A 17,016-nucleotide genomic window follows, 5' to 3' on the forward strand; every position below is an offset into this window, starting at 1 on the left:
GATCAGCCTCAGTTTCTTAAATATTCTGCATTAACATCATCAGTTCCACGTCTGTGTGGAGCTGATCTTGAGGACTCCTTAATCAGCAGGCGGGTACAACAATAAAGTGTTTAATATTACAATACAGGCGAAAATTCAGACACCTTGTCATAGGCTCACCTTGTCCAGGGACCCAAGCATGCTGCCTTTCACCTCTCAGAGCCCTTCACCTAACCTACTGTGCAGCTGTCTCACCTTTAATATCACTGTTCCACAGGCAGCATGATGTCACAATGTTCCTTGTCAGTAGCCTGAACCATGAGCCTTTGCAACCCTGGCATAATCTACATACTTCCAATTGGTGAAGTCCTGGACCACAAATGCAGTGAAGAATAATGGATTGTTACTCTTCATGCATTTTTGCCCATTGGCTCGGATTTGAATGCTTACTGGCCATACGAGCATCTCTGCCAGGCCACCCTATGTCTAGAGACCGTAGATTTAGAGAGTTTATAAACATTGTAGGTTCATCAATGAAGTGTGCTCGCTTCGGCGGCACATATACTAAAATTGGAACGATACAGAGAAGATTAGCATGGCCCCTGCGCAAGGATGACACGCAAATTCGTGAAGCGTTCCATATTTTTACCAGCTTTCAGGAGAGAAATGTTCTATGTTTTCAAGACTAATTGAAATAATAAAGCAGGTTCCAGTGCTTTCCTCCTAATATCTATTTTTCAATTTGTCTCTCCTCAACATTTTTAATGTATTTACCTCGCAGTAATGAAGGTGCACTCTATGGCCAGCTGCATTTAGCAAGGAAGCCTGCAGGACTTCTGGGACTTTTCTTTCCCTTCTTCAGCCTCCCTGTCATTATTCTTCACAACCCCCAAATCTATACTGCTGCCAGCGATGCGTTGCTTTGTGGGAAGCAAGAGAAAGAGAAGGGGAGGGCCTATGCAAATGATGGCCTCAGGGCTGTCTGGGAGTCCCTTTTCAGCAGTACTGTTAAAATCCGCCTTGCAACCAGATTGGTCGGGTAAGCTGAAAAACACCAGGCATGATTGGGCACCAGGTCCTCTAGGCCCTTGGAGGACATATCGGCGCTGCATCCCTCAGTTTCTGAGGTCCAAGAAATGTTCACCCTCCACCCTAATAGAGAGGTCGTGGCCGATCGGGGCAGAAGGGAGCAGGGCAAGATGCTCATGATCCTGCTCTAATAATGAACTGCCTTCCTCTCTCCTTACCTGTGGTTCTGCCTGGCTGCTTGGTTCCAGTTGTAGGCCTACATCCCACAGGCAATTTGCTTGTCCCTCTCACACATGTAAATGGGTCAGCACTCAAGTGCACACACCTGCCTGCACCCACAGACCCTCTCACACACACTTTTCTCAACAAGATTTTTTCCTAGTTTAGAGACTCAGAGACCCATGTTGAAATACAAAAGCAGCACACCACATGACGGCCTTCACATAGAATCCAGCAGCAAATGGGAAACTTTTAACTAGCCGTGGTCCTATTACTGCAGCCCTACCATGGAACGACTGCTGGATGAGTCCTGCTCGAGAATATTGAACCTACAACAAGTCTGAGGTAAATAAGAATTCCACAGGAATACCATAAAACAGGGACCTATGACCCTTTCGAGCCAGATAGGAGTCGAACCTACAATCTTCTGATCCGTAGTCAGACGCGTTATCCATTGCGCCACTGGCCCCATGTAGGATTACCCATACTTTTGTCCTTAAGAGGACCAGAAGTTGTGTGTGTGTGTGTGTGTGTGTGTTTTAAAACACCATTCCATCAACCTTTTTAGCCACGTTTACTGCTCACAACCAGAAGACACAAGTAAACCCACCTGACCTCCTGAAATTCTGTTCTGTCAGGTGTTCCTAACTTATACAAAGGACTTTAGGAGGACGAAGGACCTAAAAGTCAGGGGAAATGGTCCTAGGTCCAAGGAAATGTTTTAGATCAGCCTCAGTTTCTTAAATATTCTGCATTAACATCATCAGTTCCACGTCTGTGTGGAGCTGATCTTGAGGACTCCTTAATCAGCAGGCGGGTACAACAATAAAGTGTTTAATATTACAATACAGGCGAAAATTCAGACACCTTGTCATAGGCTCACCTTGTCCAGGGACCCAAGCATGCTGCCTTTCACCTCTCAGAGCCCTTCACCTAACCTACTGTGCAGCTGTCTCACCTTTAATATCACTGTTCCACAGGCAGCATGATGTCACAATGTTCCTTGTCAGTAGCCTGAACCATGAGCCTTTGCAACCCTGGCATAATCTACATACTTCCAATTGGTGAAGTCTTGGACCACAAATGCAGTGAAGAATAATGGATTGTTACTCTTCATGCATTTTTGCCCATTGGCTCAGATTTGAATGCTTACTGGCCATACGAGCATCTCTGCCAGGCCACCCTATGTCTAGAGACCGTAGATTTAGAGAGTTTATAAACATTGTAGGTTCATCAATGAAGTGTGCTCGCTTCGGCGGCACATATACTAAAATTGGAACGATACAGAGAAGATTAGCATGGCCCCTGCGCAAGGATGACACGCAAATTCGTGAAGCGTTCCATATTTTTACCAGCTTTCAGGAGAGAAATGTTCTATGTTTTCAAGACTAATTGAAATAATAAAGCAGGTTCCAGTGCTTTCCTCCTAATATCTATTTTTCAATTTGTCTCTCCTCAACATTTTTAATGTATTTACCTCGCAGTAATGAAGGTGCACTCTATGGCCAGCTGCATTTAGCAAGGAAGCCTGCAGGACTTCTGGGACTTTTCTTTCCCTTCTTCAGCCTCCCTGTCATTATTCTTCACAACCCCCAAATCTATACTGCTGCCAGCGATGCGTTGCTTTGTGGGAAGCAAGAGAAAGAGAAGGGGAGGGCCTATGCAAATGATGGCCTCAGGGCTGTCTGGGAGTCCCTTTTCAGCAGTACTGTTAAAATCCGCCTTGCAACCAGATTGGTCGGGTAAGCTGAAAAACACCAGGCATGATTGGGCACCAGGTCCTCTAGGCCCTTGGAGGACATATCGGCGCTGCATCCCTCAGTTTCTGAGGTCCAAGAAATGTTCACCCTCCACCCTAATAGAGAGGTCTTGGCCGATCGTGGCCGATCGGGGCAGAAGGGAGCAGGGCAAGATGCTCATGATCCTGCTCTAATAATGAACTGCCTTCCTCTCTCCTTACCTGTGGTTCTGCCTGGCTGCTTGGTTCCAGTTGTAGGCCTACATCCCACAGGCAATTTGCTTGTCCCTCTCACACATGTAAATGGGTCAGCACTCAAGTGCACACACCTGCCTGCACCCACAGACCCTCTCACACACACTTTTCTCAACAAGATTTTTTCCTAGTTTAGAGACTCAGAGACCCATGTTGAAATACAAAAGCAGCACACCACATGACGGCCTTCACATAGAATCCAGCAGCAAATGGGAAACTTTTAACTAGCCGTGGTCCTATTACTGCAGCCCTACCATGGAACGACTGCTGGATGAGTCCTGCTCGAGAATATTGAACCTACAACAAGTCTGAGGTAAATAAGAATTCCACAGGAATACCATAAAACAGGGACCTATGACCCTTATAGGAGTCGAACCTACAATCTTCTGATCCGTAGTCAGACGCGTTATCCATTGCGCCACTGGCCCCATGTAGGATTACCCATACTTTTGTCCTTAAGAGGACCAGAAGTTGTGTGTGTGTGTGTGTGTGTGTGTGTGTTTTAAAACACCATTCCATCAACCTTTTTAGCCACGTTTACTGCTCACAACCAGAAGACACAAGTAAACCCACCTGACCTCCTGAAATTCTGTTCTGTCAGGTGTTCCTAACTTATACAAAGGACTTTAGGAGGACGAAGGACCTAAAAGTCAGGGGAAATGGTCCTAGGTCCAAGGAAATGTTTTAGATCAGCCTCAGTTTCTTAAATATTCTGCATTAACATCATCAGTTCCACGTCTGTGTGGAGCTGATCTTGAGGACTCCTTAATCAGCAGGCGGGTACAACAATAAAGTGTTTAATATTACAATACAGGCGAAAATTCAGACACCTTGTCATAGGCTCACCTTGTCCAGGGACCCAAGCATGCTGCCTTTCACCTCTCAGAGCCCTTCACCTAACCTACTGTGCAGCTGTCTCACCTTTAATATCACTGTTCCACAGGCAGCATGATGTCACAATGTTCCTTGTCAGTAGCCTGAACCATGAGCCTTTGCAACCCTGGCATAATCTACATACTTCCAATTGGTGAAGTCTTGGACCACAAATGCAGTGAAGAATAATGGATTGTTACTCTTCATGCATTTTTGCCCATTGGCTCAGATTTGAATGCTTACTGGCCATACGAGCATCTCTGCCAGGCCACCCTATGTCTAGAGACCGTAGATTTAGAGAGTTTATAAACATTGTAGGTTCATCAATGAAGTGTGCTCGCTTCGGCGGCACATATACTAAAATTGGAACGATACAGAGAAGATTAGCATGGCCCCTGCGCAAGGATGACACGCAAATTCGTGAAGCGTTCCATATTTTTACCAGCTTTCAGGAGAGAAATGTTCTATGTTTTCAAGACTAATTGAAATAATAAAGCAGGTTCCAGTGCTTTCCTCCTAATATCTATTTTTCAATTTGTCTCTCCTCAACATTTTTAATGTATTTACCTCGCAGTAATGAAGGTGCACTCTATGGCCAGCTGCATTTAGCAAGGAAGCCTGCAGGACTTCTGGGACTTTTCTTTCCCTTCTTCAGCCTCCCTGTCATTATTCTTCACAACCCCCAAATCTATACTGCTGCCAGCGATGCGTTGCTTTGTGGGAAGCAAGAGAAAGAGAAGGGGAGGGCCTATGCAAATGATGGCCTCAGGGCTGTCTGGGAGTCCCTTTTCAGCAGTACTGTTAAAATCCGCCTTGCAACCAGATTGGTCGGGTAAGCTGAAAAACACCAGGCATGATTGGGCACCAGGTCCTCTAGGCCCTTGGAGGACATATCGGCGCTGCATCCCTCAGTTTCTGAGGTCCAAGAAATGTTCACCCTCCACCCTAATAGAGAGGTCTTGGCCGATCGTGGCCGATCGGGCAGAAGGGAGCAGGGCAAGATGCTCATGATCCTGCTCTAATAATGAACTGCCTTCCTCTCTCCTTACCTGTGGTTCTGCCTGGCTGCTTGGTTCCAGTTGTAGGCCTACATCCCACAGGCAATTTGCTTGTCCCTCTCACACATGTAAATGGGTCAGCACTCAAGTGCACACACCTGCCTGCACCCACAGACCCTCTCACACACACTTTTCTCAACAAGATTTTTTCCTAGTTTAGAGACTCAGAGACCCATGTTGAAATACAAAAGCAGCACACCACATGACGGCCTTCACATAGAATCCAGCAGCAAATGGGAAAGTTTTAACTAGCCGTGGTCCTATTACTGCAGCCCTACCATGGAACGACTGCTGGATGAGTCCTGCTCGAGAAGATTGAACCTACAACAAGTCTGAGGTAAATAAGAATTCCACAGGAATACCATAAAACAGGGACCTATGACCCTTTCGAGCCAGATAGGAGTCGAACCTACAATCTTCTGATCCGTAGTCAGACGCGTTATCCATTGCGCCACTGGCCCCATGTAGGATTACCCATACTTTTGTCCTTAAGAGGACCAGAAGTTGTGTGTGTGTGTGTGTGTGTGTTTTAAAACACCATTCCATCAACCTTTTTAGCCACGTTTACTGCTCACAACCAGAAGACACAAGTAAACCCACCTGACCTCCTGAAATTCTGTTCTGTCAGGTGTTCCTAACTTATACAAAGGACTTTAGGAGGACAAAGGACCTAAAAGTCAGGGGAAATGGTCCTAGGTCCAAGGAAATGTTTTAGATCAGCCTCAGTTTCTTAAATATTCTGCATTAACATCATCAGTTCCACGTCTGTGTGGAGCTGATCTTGAGGACTCCTTAATCAGCAGGCGGGTACAACAATAAAGTGTTTAATATTACAATACAGGCGAAAATTCAGACACCTTGTCATAGGCTCACCTTGTCCAGGGACCCAAGCATGCTGCCTTTCACCTCTCAGAGCCCTTCACCTAACCTACTGTGCAGCTGTCTCACCTTTAATATCACTGTTCCACAGGCAGCATGATGTCACAATGTTCCTTGTCAGTAGCCTGAACCATGAGCCTTTGCAACCCTGGCATAATCTACATACTTCCAATTGGTGAAGTCTTGGACCACAAATGCAGTGAAGAATAATGGATTGTTACTCTTCATGCATTTTTGCCCATTGGCTCAGATTTGAATGCTTACTGGCCATACGAGCATCTCTGCCAGGCCACCCTATGTCTAGAGACCGTAGATTTAGAGAGTTTATAAACATTGTAGGTTCATCAATGAAGTGTGCTCGCTTCGGCGGCACATATACTAAAATTGGAACGATACAGAGAAGATTAGCATGGCCCCTGCGCAAGGATGACACGCAAATTCGTGAAGCGTTCCATATTTTTACCAGCTTTCAGGAGAGAAATGTTCTATGTTTTCAAGACTAATTGAAATAATAAAGCAGGTTCCAGTGCTTTCCTCCTAATATCTATTTTTCAATTTGTCTCTCCTCAACATTTTTAATGTATTTACCTCGCAGTAATGAAGGTGCACTCTATGGCCAGCTGCATTTAGCAAGGAAGCCTGCAGGACTTCTGGGACTTTTCTTTCCCTTCTTCAGCCTCCCTGTCATTATTCTTCACAACCCCCAAATCTATACTGCTGCCAGCGATGCGTTGCTTTGTGGGAAGCAAGAGAAAGAGAAGGGGAGGGCCTATGCAAATGATGGCCTCAGGGCTGTCTGGGAGTCCCTTTTCAGCAGTACTGTTAAAATCCGCCTTGCAACCAGATTGGTCGGGTAAGCTGAAAAACACCAGGCATGATTGGGCACCAGGTCCTCTAGGCCCTTGGAGGACATATCGGCGCTGCATCCCTCAGTTTCTGAGGTCCAAGAAATGTTCACCCTCCACCCTAATAGAGAGGTCTTGGCCGATCGTGGCCGATCGGGCAGAAGGGAGCAGGGCAAGATGCTCATGATCCTGCTCTAATAATGAACTGCCTTCCTCTCTCCTTACCTGTGGTTCTGCCTGGCTGCTTGGTTCCAGTTGTAGGCCTACATCCCACAGGCAATTTGCTTGTCCCTCTCACACATGTAAATGGGTCAGCACTCAAGTGCACACACCTGCCTGCACCCACAGACCCTCTCACACACACTTTTCTCAACAAGATTTTTTCCTAGTTTAGAGACTCAGAGACCCATGTTGAAATACAAAAGCAGCACACCACATGACGGCCTTCACATAGAATCCAGCAGCAAATGGGAAACTTTTAACTAGCCGTGGTCCTATTACTGCAGCCCTACCATGGAACGACTGCTGGATGAGTCCTGCTCGAGAAGATTGAACCTACAACAAGTCTGAGGTAAATAAGAATTCCACAGGAATACCATAAAACAGGGACCTATGACCCTTTCGAGCCAGATAGGAGTCGAACCTACAATCTTCTGATCCGTAGTCAGACGCGTTATCCATTGCGCCACTGGCCCCATGTAGGATTACCCATACTTTTGTCCTTAAGAGGACCAGAAGTTGTGTGTGTGTGTGTGTGTGTGTTTTAAAACACCATTCCATCAACCTTTTTAGCCACGTTTACTGCTCACAACCAGAAGACACAAGTAAACCCACCTGACCTCCTGAAATTCTGTTCTGTCAGGTGTTCCTAACTTATACAAAGGACTTTAGGAGGACGAAGGACCTAAAAGTCAGGGGAAATGGTCCTAGGTCCAAGGAAATGTTTTAGATCAGCCTCAGTTTCTTAAATATTCTGCATTAACATCATCAGTTCCACGTCTGTGTGGAGCTGATCTTGAGGACTCCTTAATCAGCAGGCGGGTACAACAATAAAGTGTTTAATATTACAATACAGGCGAAAATTCAGACACCTTGTCATAGGCTCACCTTGTCCAGGGACCCAAGCATGCTGCCTTTCACCTCTCAGAGCCCTTCACCTAAACTACTGTGCAGCTGTCTCACCTTTAATATCACTGTTCCACAGGCAGCATGATGTCACAATGTTCCTTGTCAGTAGCCTGAACCATGAGCCTTTGCAACCCTGGCATAATCTACATACTTCCAATTGGTGAAGTCTTGGACCACAAATGCAGTGAAGAATAATGGATTGTTACTCTTCATGCATTTTTGCCCATTGGCTCAGATTTGAATGCTTGCTGGCCATACGAGCATCTCTGCCAGGCCACCCTATGTCTAGAGACCGTAGATTTAGAGAGTTTATAAACATTGTAGGTTCATCAATGAAGTGTGCTCGCTTCGGCGGCACATATACTAAAATTGGAACGATACAGAGAAGATTAGCATGGCCCCTGCGCAAGGATGACACGCAAATTCGTGAAGCGTTCCATATTTTTACCAGCTTTCAGGAGAGAAATGTTCTATGTTTTCAAGACTAATTGTAATAATAAAGCAGGTTCCAGTGCTTTCCTCCTAATATCTATTTTTCAATTTGTCTCTCCTCAACATTTTTTATGTATTTACCTCGCAGTAATGAAGGTGCACTCTATGGCCAGCTGCATTTAGCAAGGAAGCCTGCAGGACTTCTGGGACTTATCTTTCCCTTCTTCAGCCTCCCTGTCATTATTCTTCACAACCCCCAAATCTATACTGCTGCCAGCGATGCGTTGCTTTGTGGGAAGCAAGAGAAAGAGAAGGGGAGGGCCTATGCAAATGATGGCCTCAGGGCTGTCTGGGAGTCCCTTTTCAGCAGTACTGTTAAAATCCGCCTTGCAACCAGATTGGTCGGGTAAGCTGAAAAACACCAGGCATGATTGGGCACCAGGTCCTCTAGGCCCTTGGAGGACATATCGGCGCTGCATCCCTCAGTTTCTGAGGTCCAAGAAATGTTCACCCTCCACCCTAATAGAGAGGTCTTGGCCGATCGTGGCCGATCGGGCAGAAGGGAGCAGGGCAAGATGCTCATGATCCTGCTCTAATAATGAACTGCCTTCCTCTCTCCTTACCTGTGGTTCTGCCTGGCTGCTTGGTTCCAGTTGTAGGCCTACATCCCACAGGCAATTTGCTTGTCCCTCTCACACATGTAAATGGGTCAGCACTCAAGTGCACACACCTGCCTGCACCCACAGACCCTCTCACACACACTTTTCTCAACAAGATTTTTTCCTAGTTTAGAGACTCAGAGACCCATGTTGAAATACAAAAGCAGCACACCACATGACGGCCTTCACATAGAATCCAGCAGCAAATGGGAAACTTTTAACTAGCCGTGGTCCTATTACTGCAGCCCTACCATGGAACGACTGCTGGATGAGTCCTGCTCGAGAATATTGAACCTACAACAAGTCTGAGGTAAATAAGAATTCCACAGGAATACCATAAAACAGGGACCTATGACCCTTTCGAGCCAGATAGGAGTCGAACCTACAATCTTCTGATCCGTAGTCAGACGCGTTATCCATTGCGCCACTGGCCCCATGTAGGATTACCCATACTTTTGTCCTTAAGAGGACCAGAAGTTGTGTGTGTGTGTGTGTGTGTGTTTTAAAACACCATTCCATCAACCTTTTTAGCCACGTTTACTGCTCACAACCAGAAGACACAAGTAAACCCACCTGACCTCCTGAAATTCTGTTCTGTCAGGTGTTCCTAACTTATACAAAGGACTTTAGGAGGACGAAGGACCTAAAAGTCAGGGGAAATGGTCCTAGGTCCAAGGAAATGTTTTAGATCAGCCTCAGTTTCTTAAATATTCTGCATTAACATCATCAGTTCCACGTCTGTGTGGAGCTGATCTTGAGGACTCCTTAATCAGCAGGCGGGTACAACAATAAAGTGTTTAATATTACAATACAGGCGAAAATTCAGACACCTTGTCATAGGCTCACCTTGTCCAGGGACCCAAGCATGCTGCCTTTCACCTCTCAGAGCCCTTCACCTAACCTACTGTGCAGCTGTCTCACCTTTAATATCACTGTTCCACAGGCAGCATGATGTCACAATGTTCCTTGTCAGTAGCCTGAACCATGAGCCTTTGCAACCCTGGCATAATCTACATACTTCCAATTGGTGAAGTCCTGGACCACAAATGCAGTGAAGAATAATGGATTGTTACTCTTCATGCATTTTTGCCCATTGGCTCGGATTTGAATGCTTACTGGCCATACGAGCATCTCTGCCAGGCCACCCTATGTCTAGAGACCGTAGATTTAGAGAGTTTATAAACATTGTAGGTTCATCAATGAAGTGTGCTCGCTTCGGCGGCACATATACTAAAATTGGAACGATACAGAGAAGATTAGCATGGCCCCTGCGCAAGGATGACACGCAAATTCGTGAAGCGTTCCATATTTTTACCAGCTTTCAGGAGAGAAATGTTCTATGTTTTCAAGACTAATTGAAATAATAAAGCAGGTTCCAGTGCTTTCCTCCTAATATCTATTTTTCAATTTGTCTCTCCTCAACATTTTTAATGTATTTACCTCGCAGTAATGAAGGTGCACTCTATGGCCAGCTGCATTTAGCAAGGAAGCCTGCAGGACTTCTGGGACTTTTCTTTCCCTTCTTCAGCCTCCCTGTCATTATTCTTCACAACCCCCAAATCTATACTGCTGCCAGCGATGCGTTGCTTTGTGGGAAGCAAGAGAAAGAGAAGGGGAGGGCCTATGCAAATGATGGCCTCAGGGCTGTCTGGGAGTCCCTTTTCAGCAGTACTGTTAAAATCCGCCTTGCAACCAGATTGGTCGGGTAAGCTGAAAAACACCAGGCATGATTGGGCACCAGGTCCTCTAGGCCCTTGGAGGACATATCGGCGCTGCATCCCTCAGTTTCTGAGGTCCAAGAAATGTTCACCCTCCACCCTAATAGAGAGGTCGTGGCCGATCGTGGCCGATCGGGGCAGAAGGGAGCAGGGCAAGATGCTCATGATCCTGCTCTAATAATGAACTGCCTTCCTCTCTCCTTACCTGTGGTTCTGCCTGGCTGCTTGGTTCCAGTTGTAGGCCTACATCCCACAGGCAATTTGCTTGTCCCTCTCACACATGTAAATGGGTCAGCACTCAAGTGCACACACCTGCCTGCACCCACAGACCCTCTCACACACACTTTTCTCAACAAGATTTTTTCCTAGTTTAGAGACTCAGAGACCCATGTTGAAATACAAAAGCAGCACACCACATGACGGCCTTCACATAGAATCCAGCAGCAAATGGGAAACTTTTAACTAGCCGTGGTCCTATTACTGCAGCCCTACCATGGAACGACTGCTGGATGAGTCCTGCTCGAGAATATTGAACCTACAACAAGTCTGAGGTAAATAAGAATTCCACAGGAATACCATAAAACAGGGACCTATGACCCTTTCGAGCCAGATAGGAGTCGAACCTACAATCTTCTGATCCGTAGTCAGACGCGTTATCCATTGCGCCACTGGCCCCATGTAGGATTACCCATACATTTGTCCTTAAGAGGACCAGAAGTTGTGTGTGTGTGTGTGTGTGTGTGTGTGTTTTAAAACACCATTCCATCAACCTTTTTAGCCACGTTTACTGCTCACAACCAGAAGACACAAGTAAACCCACCTGACCTCCTGAAATTCTGTTCTGTCAGGTGTTCCTAACTTATACAAAGGACTTTAGGAGGACGAAGGACCTAAAAGTCAGGGGAAATGGTCCTAGGTCCAAGGAAATGTTTTAGATCAGCCTCAGTTTCTTAAATATTCTGCATTAACATCATCAGTTCCACGTCTGTGTGGAGCTGATCTTGAGGACTCCTTAATCAGCAGGCGGGTACAACAATAAAGTGTTTAATATTACAATACAGGCGAAAATTCAGACACCTTGTCATAGGCTCACCTTGTCCAGGGACCCAAGCATGCTGCCTTTCACCTCTCAGAGCCCTTCACCTAACCTACTGTGCAGCTGTCTCACCTTTAATATCACTGTTCCACAGGCAGCATGATGTCACAATGTTCCTTGTCAGTAGCCTGAACCATGAGCCTTTGCAACCCTGGCATAATCTACATACTTCCAATTGGTGAAGTCTTGGACCACAAATGCAGTGAAGAATAATGGATTGTTACTCTTCATGCATTTTTGCCCATTGGCTCAGATTTGAATGCTTACTGGCCATACGAGCATCTCTGCCAGGCCACCCTATGTCTAGAGACCGTAGATTTAGAGAGTTTATAAACATTGTAGGTTCATCAATGAAGTGTGCTCGCTTCGGCGGCACATATACTAAAATTGGAACGATACAGAGAAGATTAGCATGGCCCCTGCGCAAGGATGACACGCAAATTCGTGAAGCGTTCCATATTTTTACCAGCTTTCAGGAGAGAAATGTTCTATGTTTTCAAGACTAATTGAAATAATAAAGCAGGTTCCAGTGCTTTCCTCCTAATATCTATTTTTCAATTTGTCTCTCCTCAACATTTTTAATGTATTTACCTCGCAGTAATGAAGGTGCACTCTATGGCCAGCTGCATTTAGCAAGGAAGCCTGCAGGACTTCTGGGACTTTTCTTTCCCTTCTTCAGCCTCCCTGTCATTATTCTTCACAACCCCCAAATCTATACTGCTGCCAGCGATGCGTTGCTTTGTGGGAAGCAAGAGAAAGAGAAGGGGAGGGCCTATGCAAATGATGGCCTCACGGCTGTCTGGGAGTCCCTTTTCAGCAGTACTGTTAAAATCCGCCTTGCAACCAGATTGGTCGGGTAAGCTGAAAAACACCAGGCATGATTGGGCACCAGGTCCTCTAGGCCCTTGGAGGACATATCGGCGCTGCATCCCTCAGTTTCTGAGGTCCAAGAAATGTTCACCCTCCACCCTAATAGAGAGGTCTTGGCCGATCGTGGCCGATCGGGCAGAAGGGAGCAGGGCAAGATGCTCATGATCCTGCTCTAATAATGAACTGCCTTCCTCTCTCCTTACCTGTGGTTCTGCCTGGCTGCTTGGTTCCAGTTGTAGGCCTACATCCCACAGGCAATTTGCTTGTCCCTCTCACACATGTAAATGGGTCAGCACTCAAGTGCACACACCTGCCTGCACCCACAGACCCTCTCACACACACTTTTCTCAACAAGATTTTTTCCTAGTTTAGAGACTCAGAGACCCATGTTGAAATACAAAAGCAGCACACCACATGACGGCCTTCACATAGAATCCAGCAGCAAATGGGAAACTTTTAACTAGCCGTGGTCCTATTACTGCAGCCCTACCATGGAACGACTGCTGGATGAGTCCTGCTCGAGAAGATTGAACCTACAACAAGTCTGAGGTAAATAAGAATTCCACAGGAATACCATAAAACAGGGACCTATGACCCTTTCGAGCCAGATAGGAGTCGAACCTACAATCTTCTGATCCGTAGTCAGACGCGTTATCCATTGCGCCACTGGCCCCATGTAGGATTACCCATACTTTTGTCCTTAAGAGGACCAGAAGTTGTGTGTGTGTGTGTGTGTGTGTTTTAAAACACCATTCCATCAACCTTTTTAGCCACGTTTACTGCTCACAACCAGAAGACACAAGTAAACCCACCTGACCTCCTGAAATTCTGTTCTGTCAGGTGTTCCTAACTTATACAAAGGACTTTAGGAGGACGAAGGACCTAAAAGTCAGGGGAAATGGTCCTAGGTCCAAGGAAATGTTTTAGATCAGCCTCAGTTTCTTAAATATTCTGCATTAACATCATCAGTTCCACGTCTGTGTGGAGCTGATCTTGAGGACTCCTTAATCAGCAGGCGGGTACAACAATAAAGTGTTTAATATTACAATACAGGCGAAAATTCAGACACCTTGTCATAGGCTCACCTTGTCCAGGGACCCAAGCATGCTGCCTTTCACCTCTCAGAGCCCTTCACCTAACCTACTGTGCAGCTGTCTCACCTTTAATATCACTGTTCCACAGGCAGCATGATGTCACAATGTTCCTTGTCAGTAGCCTGAACCATGAGCCTTTGCAACCCTGGCATAATCTACATACTTCCAATTGGTGAAGTCTTGGACCACAAATGCAGTGAAGAATAATGGATTGTTACTCTTCATGCATTTTTGCCCATTGGCTCAGATTTGAATGCTTACTGGCCATACGAGCATCTCTGCCAGGCCACCCTATGTCTAGAGACCGTAGATTTAGAGAGTTTATAAACATTGTAGGTTCATCAATGAAGTGTGCTCGCTTCGGCGGCACATATACTAAAATTGGAACGATACAGAGAAGATTAGCATGGCCCCTGCGCAAGGATGACACGCAAATTCGTGAAGCGTTCCATATTTTTACCAGCTTTCAGGAGAGAAATGTTCTATGTTTTCAAGACTAATTGAAATAATAAAGCAGGTTCCAGTGCTTTCCTCCTAATATCTATTTTTCAATTTGTCTCTCCTCAACATTTTTAATGTATTTACCTCGCAGTAATGAAGGTGCACTCTATGGCCAGCTGCATTTAGCAAGGAAGCCTGCAGGACTTCTGGGACTTTTCTTTCCCTTCTTCAGCCTCCCTGTCATTATTCTTCACAACCCCCAAATCTATACTGCTGCCAGCGATGCGTTGCTTTGTGGGAAGCAAGAGAAAGAGAAGGGGAGGGCCTATGCAAATGATGGCCTCAGGGCTGTCTGGGAGTCCCTTTTCAGCAGTACTGTTAAAATCCGCCTTGCAACCAGATTGGTCGGGTAAGCTGAAAAACACCAGGCATGATTGGGCACCAGGTCCTCTAGGCCCTTGGAGGACATATCGGCGCTGCATCCCTCAGTTTCTGAGGTCCAAGAAATGTTCACCCTCCACCCTAATAGAGAGGTCTTGGCCGATCGTGGCCGATCGGGCAGAAGGGAGCAGGGCAAGATGCTCATGATCCTGCTCTAATAATGAACTGCCTTCCTCTCTCCTTACCTGTGGTTCTGCCTGGCTGCTTGGTTCCAGTTGTAGGCCTACATCCCACAGGCAATTTGCTTGTCCCTCTCACACATGTAAATGGGTCAGCACTCAAGTGCACACACCTGCCTGCACCCACAGACCCTCTCACACACACTTTTCTCAACAAGATTTTTTCCTAGTTTAGAGACTCAGAGACCCATGTTGAAATACAAAAGCAGCACACCACATGACGGCCTTCACATAGAATCCAGCAGCAAATGGGAAACTTTTAACTAGCCGTGGTCCTATTACTGCAGCCCTACCATGGAACGACTGCTGGATGAGTCCTGCTCGAGAAGATTGAACCTACAACAAGTCTGAGGTAAATAAGAATTCCACAGGAATACCATAAAACAGGGACCTATGACCCTTTCGAGCCAGATAGGAGTCGAACCTACAATCTTCTGATCCGTAGTCAGACGCGTTATCCATTGCGCCACTGGCCCCATGTAGGATTACCCATACTTTTGTCCTTAAGAGGACCAGAAGTTGTGTGTGTGTGTGTGTGTGTGTTTTAAAACACCATTCCATCAACCTTTTTAGCCACGTTTACTGCTCACAACCAGAAGACACAAGTAAACCCACCTGACCTCCTGAAATTCTGTTCTGTCAGGTGTTCCTAACTTATACAAAGGACTTTAGGAGGACGAAGGACCTAAAAGTCAGGGGAAATGGTCCTAGGTCCAAGGAAATGTTTTAGATCAGCCTCAGTTTCTTAAATATTCTGCATTAACATCATCAGTTCCACGTCTGTGTGGAGCTGATCTTGAGGACTCCTTAATCAGCAGGCGGGTACAACAATAAAGTGTTTAATATTACAATACAGGCGAAAATTCAGACACCTTGTCATAGGCTCACCTTGTCCAGGGACCCAAGCATGCTGCCTTTCACCTCTCAGAGCCCTTCACCTAACCTACTGTGCAGCTGTCTCACCTTTAATATCACTGTTCCACAGGCAGCATGATGTCACAATGTTCCTTGTCAGTAGCCTGAACCATGAGCCTTTGCAACCCTGGCATAATCTACATACTTCCAATTGGTGAAGTCTTGGACCACAAATGCAGTGAAGAATAATGGATTGTTACTCTTCATGCATTTTTGCCCATTGGCTCAGATTTGAATGCTTACTGGCCATACGAGCATCTCTGCCAGGCCACCCTATGTCTAGAGACCGTAGATTTAGAGAGTTTATAAACATTGTAGGTTCATCAATGAAGTGTGCTCGCTTCGGCGGCACATATACTAAAATTGGAACGATACAGAGAAGATTAGCATGGCCCCTGCGCAAGGATGACACGCAAATTCGTGAAGCGTTCCATATTTTTACCAGCTTTCAGGAGAGAAATGTTCTATGTTTTCAAGACTAATTGAAATAATAAAGCAGGTTCCAGTGCTTTCCTCCTAATATCTATTTTTCAATTTGTCTCTCCTCAACATTTTTAATGTATTTACCTCGCAGTAATGAAGGTGCACTCTATGGCCAGCTGCATTTAGCAAGGAAGCCTGCAGGACTTCTGGGACTTTTCTTTCCCTTCTTCAGCCTCCCTGTCATTATTCTTCACAACCCCCAAATCTATACTGCTGCCAGCGATGCGTTGCTTTGTGGGAAGCAAGAGAAAGAGAAGGGGAGGGCCTATGCAAATGATGGCCTCAGGGCTGTCTGGGAGTCCCTTTTCAGCAGTACTGTTAAAATCCGCCTTGCAACCAGATTGGTCGGGTAAGCTGAAAAACACCAGGCATGATTGGGCACCAGGTCCTCTAGGCCCTTGGAGGACATATCGGCGCTGCATCCCTCAGTTTCTGAGGTCCAAGAAATGTTCACCCTCCACCCTAATAGAGAGGTCTTGGCCGATCGTGGCCGATCGGGCAGAAGGGAGCAGGGCAAGATGCTCATGATCCTGCTCTAATAATGAACTGCCTTCCTCTCTCCTTACCTGTGGTTCTGCCTGGCTGCTTGGTTCCAGTTGTAGGCCTACATCCCACAGGCAATTTGCTTGTCCCTCTCACACATGTAAATGGGTCAGCACTCAAGTGCACACACCTGCCTGCACCC

The 17,016-nt window shown here is 46.1% G+C and overlaps 16 non-coding genes across 16 annotated transcripts; 9 read left to right on the forward strand and 7 right to left on the reverse strand.

Moving 5' to 3' along the window:
* The first annotated feature begins 519 nt into the window (after positions 1-519).
* Positions 520-626, forward strand: LOC146819686 (U6 spliceosomal RNA). Its single transcript, XR_014964224.1, has one exon. It is a non-coding gene; the product is annotated as a U6 spliceosomal RNA (small nuclear RNA).
* A 997-nt stretch (positions 627-1,623) lies between these two features.
* TRNAR-ACG (transfer RNA arginine (anticodon ACG)) lies at positions 1,624-1,696 on the reverse strand. Its single transcript has one exon. It is a non-coding gene; the product is annotated as a tRNA-Arg (tRNA).
* A 774-nt stretch (positions 1,697-2,470) lies between these two features.
* LOC146819688 (U6 spliceosomal RNA) lies at positions 2,471-2,577 on the forward strand. The gene has a single exon (XR_014964225.1). It is a non-coding gene; the product is annotated as a U6 spliceosomal RNA (small nuclear RNA).
* Positions 2,578-4,426: 1,849 nt separating this feature from the next.
* Positions 4,427-4,533, forward strand: LOC146819689 (U6 spliceosomal RNA). The gene has a single exon (XR_014964226.1). It is a non-coding gene; the product is annotated as a U6 spliceosomal RNA (small nuclear RNA).
* Positions 4,534-5,539: 1,006 nt separating this feature from the next.
* On the reverse strand, positions 5,540-5,612 carry TRNAR-ACG (transfer RNA arginine (anticodon ACG)). Its single transcript has one exon. It is a non-coding gene; the product is annotated as a tRNA-Arg (tRNA).
* A 772-nt stretch (positions 5,613-6,384) lies between these two features.
* On the forward strand, positions 6,385-6,491 carry LOC146819691 (U6 spliceosomal RNA). Its single transcript, XR_014964227.1, has one exon. It is a non-coding gene; the product is annotated as a U6 spliceosomal RNA (small nuclear RNA).
* A 1,006-nt stretch (positions 6,492-7,497) lies between these two features.
* Positions 7,498-7,570, reverse strand: TRNAR-ACG (transfer RNA arginine (anticodon ACG)). The gene has a single exon. It is a non-coding gene; the product is annotated as a tRNA-Arg (tRNA).
* A 772-nt stretch (positions 7,571-8,342) lies between these two features.
* On the forward strand, positions 8,343-8,449 carry LOC146819693 (U6 spliceosomal RNA). The gene has a single exon (XR_014964228.1). It is a non-coding gene; the product is annotated as a U6 spliceosomal RNA (small nuclear RNA).
* Positions 8,450-9,455: 1,006 nt separating this feature from the next.
* Positions 9,456-9,528, reverse strand: TRNAR-ACG (transfer RNA arginine (anticodon ACG)). The gene has a single exon. It is a non-coding gene; the product is annotated as a tRNA-Arg (tRNA).
* A 772-nt stretch (positions 9,529-10,300) lies between these two features.
* On the forward strand, positions 10,301-10,407 carry LOC146819695 (U6 spliceosomal RNA). The gene has a single exon (XR_014964229.1). It is a non-coding gene; the product is annotated as a U6 spliceosomal RNA (small nuclear RNA).
* A 1,007-nt stretch (positions 10,408-11,414) lies between these two features.
* Positions 11,415-11,487, reverse strand: TRNAR-ACG (transfer RNA arginine (anticodon ACG)). Its single transcript has one exon. It is a non-coding gene; the product is annotated as a tRNA-Arg (tRNA).
* Positions 11,488-12,265: 778 nt separating this feature from the next.
* On the forward strand, positions 12,266-12,372 carry LOC146819697 (U6 spliceosomal RNA). Its single transcript, XR_014964230.1, has one exon. It is a non-coding gene; the product is annotated as a U6 spliceosomal RNA (small nuclear RNA).
* Positions 12,373-13,378: 1,006 nt separating this feature from the next.
* Positions 13,379-13,451, reverse strand: TRNAR-ACG (transfer RNA arginine (anticodon ACG)). The gene has a single exon. It is a non-coding gene; the product is annotated as a tRNA-Arg (tRNA).
* Positions 13,452-14,223: 772 nt separating this feature from the next.
* On the forward strand, positions 14,224-14,330 carry LOC146819699 (U6 spliceosomal RNA). Its single transcript, XR_014964232.1, has one exon. It is a non-coding gene; the product is annotated as a U6 spliceosomal RNA (small nuclear RNA).
* Positions 14,331-15,336: 1,006 nt separating this feature from the next.
* Positions 15,337-15,409, reverse strand: TRNAR-ACG (transfer RNA arginine (anticodon ACG)). Its single transcript has one exon. It is a non-coding gene; the product is annotated as a tRNA-Arg (tRNA).
* A 772-nt stretch (positions 15,410-16,181) lies between these two features.
* LOC146819701 (U6 spliceosomal RNA) lies at positions 16,182-16,288 on the forward strand. Its single transcript, XR_014964233.1, has one exon. It is a non-coding gene; the product is annotated as a U6 spliceosomal RNA (small nuclear RNA).
* Positions 16,289-17,016: the final 728 nt, after the last annotated feature.

Source organism: Triturus cristatus, chromosome 6 (assembly GCF_964204655.1).
Source record: "Triturus cristatus chromosome 6, aTriCri1.1, whole genome shotgun sequence".
In the NCBI taxonomy this organism is placed as follows: domain Eukaryota; kingdom Metazoa; phylum Chordata; class Amphibia; order Caudata; family Salamandridae; genus Triturus; species Triturus cristatus.